Genomic DNA, 5,603 nt, shown 5'->3' on the forward strand with positions numbered 1-5,603 from the left:
CCTATATGGCCACATCATGGGTTGGCTCCTAAAACTTGATGCATAGTATTTTTCTTTTCTGATTTTGAGTTACACATTTTTATTGTTGAAAATTAAAAACAAATGACTAAATTATAAAGAACAAAGAAATACCACTTATACTGTCACTTGTAAGAATATACAAAATAAAACCAATTGTTATAGTTTTGTGCTTGTTTTTGTCTTTTATTAAACTAAAGAAAATAGGCCCTCCATGGATATATTTATTCTTTAAGTAAAGGTGTCATTGTTAAAGATGACTGTGACTTTCTTTTCAGGGAAGTCACTTGTCACCTGCACCAAATTGATGGAGAGAATGAATAATGTGACAGAATTCCTCCTCCTGGGCCTGACTCAACATGTGGAGCCTCAGAAATTTTTGTTTGTTGTGTTTTTAATTGTCTATATGGTCACCTTGCCAGGCAACCTGCTCATCATGATCACCATCAGCACCAGCAGGGACCTCAGGTCCCCCATGTACTTCTTCCTGTTTTATTTATCCCTTATGGATGGCTGCTCTTCTTCCTCCATGACCCCTAAAATGCTAGCTGACACCCTTACTATGAGAAAAACTATCTCTTTTAGGGGGTGTATGACTCAGGTTTTTGCTGAGCATCTTTTCGGTGGTGCTGAGATTATCCTTCTCACGGTGATGGCCTATGACCGCTATGTGGCCATCTGCAAACCCCTGCACTATGTGACCATCATGAATCAACAGGTGCGTCGCCTTCTTGTGGGGGTGGCCTGAGCTGGAGCCTCTGTCCATGCAACCATCCAAATGCTCTTTATAATCTGGCTGCCCTTCTGTGGCCCCAAGGTCGTAGATCACTTCATGTGTGACTTGAACCCTTTGTTGAAACTTGTCTGCATGGACACTCATACCATTGGTCTTTTTGTTGCTGCCAACAGTGGGTTCATCTGCTTATTAAACTTCCTCCTTTTGATGGTCTCTTATGTGGTCATCTTGCGCTCCTTAAGGACTTATAGCTTGGAGGGGAGACGTAAAGCCTTCTCTACCTGTTTCTCCCACATCACTGTGGTCATTTTATTATTTGTTCCCTGCATATTTGTGTATCTGCACCCAGTGATCACCTTTTCCATTGATAAAGCTGTGACTGTGTTTTATGCCATGATAACTCCTATGTTAAACCCTTTAATCTACACTCTCAGAAATGCAGAGGTGAAAAATGCTATGAAGAAGATCTGGTGCAAAAGGTGACTTCAACAGAGAAATAATCACAGCAGCATAAAATGACTCTATCTTTTAAATTGAAAAGAGAGCATAATTCTCTGGTTAAGGATCAAGTGAACACTGTATGCAAAATATCTTGATGTTGGCATGCAACTCCTTTGAGGAAAAGTCCAGGCTGAAAATTGTTTATTATTTAAATTATATATTTAAAATTTAGATTTATTTAGTGCCCATTTAGTTGTCAAACTTTGGTGTACTTTCAGAATTATTTGGAATCCTTGTTTAAATCCACATTCCCAGGATTCAGCATCTAGAGATGTAGTAGGACTGTTGTCAAATTGGCATATCTGCATTCTAAACAAATTATCCAGGCATTTCTAAGCAGGTGATTTATGCACACACTTTGAATAACAGTATTTATGTTTGCATCCTCAGCCTAAGAATGGATCACCTGATTAAAGCCTTTCCTGAGGATTATCTTTCATAGCAGATGCAATGAGAATCATGAAACTCTCAATTCTTCACAAATCATGAAGTGCAAGCTTACTACCTTTTCAATTGCAAAACAAAAATATATAATTTTGAGAAAATAAAAATGTTTTTGGTATTTATTCTCCATCTTCTTTTTCTATACTTTTTAATATTTCACTATATATGGTCTATTTTTTTTCTGTCTGTGCTTCCAAAGGTAATGTCTATCATCTATTCATACTGAATTATTTGTACTAAAATTCATTTTTACTGTAATGTCAACTAATCATTCACAGTGAGAACACTGTTTTTACAATTTTGCTCTGTGAGAGATTTTATGTATCATTTCTATATACACATTTGGAGGAATGGGTGATAGAGTTTAATACGCTGTAATGGTTAAGAGTTTAGTCTCTGAGTAAGAGAGATCTGAGATCAAAAAGTAGTTTTGCTGCATAGAGTATGAGCTTTGGAAAATCATACCTACTTAAGTTTGAGTTAAAGGAGAATAATAGAGATATTATCAGGATTAAATAAATAATCCTTGTACATCTTTTATTATCAATAAACACTCCATGGCTATTAGCTATCATGAATATTAACATTGGAGTCTCTGTAACTTATAGAATCACTCATTAATGTAATGTTTTTGAGCACTAGAAGGGATGATACATATTTTCTCTGCACCTGCTGTGAAGAATAAGACTCTGAGGTGACTGGCCTTGTGGCATTTCTTGGGGCTGGAGTGATTCCCAACATCCTCAGCCATTAGTGTACCACTCTCTTCTGGTTTTCTGATTTCCTTTGGCTTCATGCCTTCTAGGCTTTGGGGCTGATCCATTGCTGGGTATGATATTCCTCTGAACCACCCTGAGTGAAGGACCAAAACATTATTTTATGAACTTGAGATCAACACAACAGGCAACCAGGATATGAACAGAGATTTGTTTAGAGGAGGGATTATGGTGCAATGGCAAGAACCAACTCGAGTCAGATTCCCTGGGTTTCAATGTGACCTGGGAATGTAACTTAACCTTTCTACCTCATATTTTATTTATCTGTAACTATAGTAGCAATAATGCCTATCTCATAATGATTTGGGGCCAATTAAGTGGGTTTACATATGTTAAGTGCTTAAGAAAGTCCCTGGCACATAGTAAACTTTATAAAAATGTTTTTAAAAGGAAAAAATATTAACTGATGCTGACCCAACTTCCAGTAGGGGCAGATATCTCTTCTTGAACTAGCAAGAGCCTCATTCCTTCTGGATCAGGACCTTTATAGATAGTATCTTGTTTCTTAGGTGAAAAAGGTGCTTCCTTGTATGACCAATACTGTGTCAGATAACTTTCTCCTTGAATTAACAGAACTAGTATTGAATTCTACCTCATTAGTTTATATATCATTGCACATATTTCTTAAGTTCTCAGGATCTTATTTTAATCTTAGTTCGTATGTGCAAGGAAATGGTAGTCCATATTTCTTAGGGTATGTTAGGCATTAGATAAGACACTGTGTGCAATGTGCCCAGGACAGTGCTTGTCACTCAGTAGGTACTTAACATTCAGTGTCTTTGCTGCTTCCCTCAGTTCTTCATTATATCAGTTTAGTATATCAGCCAGGTTTCCTAACTGATGACAGAATATAGCTGGTTTAAGTAGAAGGATATATAATATGCAATTAAATCTTAAAGAATCTTTAGAGGAACTTAGGTCACAGATTCTAAGCTGAGCTATGATTAGCAACTTGCAGAAGCACACCTGGACGTGACAAGGATGCTCAAGGAGGTACTATCCTGTCAACGCCAAGGTCACCTTTGTATTGGCTAAACTGCAAAGGTGCCACCACTTCTCTGACCTTAGGACCACTCTGATTCTCAGAACTCTTCAGCCTCGGTTAAATAATTCCCACTCCAAAACTTACACAGGTGCTCCTGGTGGGTAGAACCTAAGTCACATGTCTGTTATACAGCCTAAGGGGAATAGGGAACTGTAGCTCTTTGGATTTTATGTTGAGAAAGTAGATTCCTACATTGGAAACTAACTACACATGTAAGATGCTTTTAAGAGGTTTTCAAGCATCCACACACTCCCAGTGTTCACTACAGTTGTGAATATGAGCTCATAAAATTGATTTTGTTTATCCCACAGATAGTTGCTTATTTCCCCTAAGTTTAAGAGAGTCTCTGTCTCTCTTCTATACATAGGAAGAATAGCAGAAATAAAGGACAAAGAGGAAACTTAAAGCAAGTAAATTATTGATATCATAGAGAATTATTCATATGTTAATTTATTTTTACCAAGTGCTCCCCCACCCCCAGTCATGATTAATGCTGAAGTGGAAACATAAATGAATGGAATATTCCTTCATGTTCTGGCACTAGCTTACTGTAGGGTATGATTTGGTAGCACATCTCAAGGAGCTCTTTTACCTTTATTTTCAGATGTTCATTAGAGAGATACTATCCTTAATAAAAAATTACTTTAGTGACTCTCGTATTTTTAAAAAACTGCCCCAAAAGTGCATCGTATACTACTGTGTATCAGGCACTGTGTTAAGAACTTTACATTCATTATGTTGATTAATCTGTATAATTTCTTGAAGTACATATTATTGTCTTCATTTTAGAGGAAAAATCTGAGGTTAGAGATGTTTAAAGTAGCATTCTCAAAGTCACACTATTGTAAGTAAGAAGGCTAACCCTGGTCACCGCTAAATAACATATTTGGAAATCTGTTTAAAATCCACAGCTGGCTGTGTCCAAAATGGCTAATTCATCTTGCCTCATATTTCTCTCTGTCTTGACCTCAGTTCCAAATACAGGCCTCCAGGTCATCTAGCTCGTTCACATGCATTTGTGTGTTTCCCTTTCTGGGATACTTGTTACATTTTAAAAAAATTAATAAACTTTATTCTAGAGCAGTTTCAGGTTCACAGCTATTTAAGCAAAAAAGTACAGACAGTTGCTCCACAATGCCTGTCTCCCTCCACACGTTTCCCATTCGGTGGACATCTCACCCCACAGAGGTGTTTTGGTACAATTGATGAACCTGTATGAAACATCATTATCCCACAAAGTCTAGAGCTTACATTAGGGTTCACTTCTGGTGCTGAGCATTCTATGGGTTTGAACAAATGTATAAGGATATGTATCCACCATTATAATATCATACAGAATTGTTTCAGTTCCCTAAAAATCCTTGATGCTATACCTACTCATCTCTCCTTCCCACCCGTCTCTGGCAACCACTGATCTTTCTACTGTCTCTATAAATTTACCTCTTCCAGAATGTCATATAGTTGGAGTTATATGATATGTAACCTTTTGAGATTAGCTTCTTTCACTTAGTGATATAGATTTGAGTTTCTTCTATGTCTTTTCATGAATTGATAGCTCATTTCTTTTTAGTGTTGAGTAATACTCATTGTTGCGGTATATTATACTGAAGGGCATCTTGATTGTTTCCATGTCTTGACAATTATGAAAAACAGCTACTAGAAACATCCATGTGCAGTTTTCCCCCTCACCTTTAATATAATGGAATACAACTTTGCATAGTCTTAAGGTATACAATGTGGCAATTTGGTACTTGTGTATATTGTGAAATGATCATCACAATAAAGTTAGCTAAAACATCCATTACCTCACATAGTTGCAATTTTTGTGTGTGGTGAGAACATTTAATATCTTCTCCCAAGTACATAATACTGTTTTGTTAATTACAGTCACCATACTGAATATTTGAGACCAAGAACTTATACATCTTAAACTAGAAGTTTGTACCTCTTGACAAACAGCACCCTCTTTCCCCTACCCCAGCCTCTTGCAATCACCATTCCATTCTCTCTTTCTATGAGTTTGGATTTTTTAAAAAAAATTCCACATAGAGATGAGATCATACAGTTGCACATATTTGCCTTT

General features: G+C 36.8%; 1 pseudogene; it reads left to right on the top strand.

Annotated features, from left to right (window-relative positions):
• Positions 1 to 325: 325 nt before the first annotated feature.
• On the top strand, positions 326 to 1,237 carry LOC130850115 (olfactory receptor 4C12-like; annotated as a pseudogene).
• Positions 1,238 to 5,603: the final 4,366 nt, after the last annotated feature.

This window comes from Hippopotamus amphibius, chromosome 3 (genome assembly GCF_030028045.1).
Source record: "Hippopotamus amphibius kiboko isolate mHipAmp2 chromosome 3, mHipAmp2.hap2, whole genome shotgun sequence".
NCBI classification, from domain to species: Eukaryota; Metazoa; Chordata; class Mammalia; order Artiodactyla; family Hippopotamidae; genus Hippopotamus; species Hippopotamus amphibius.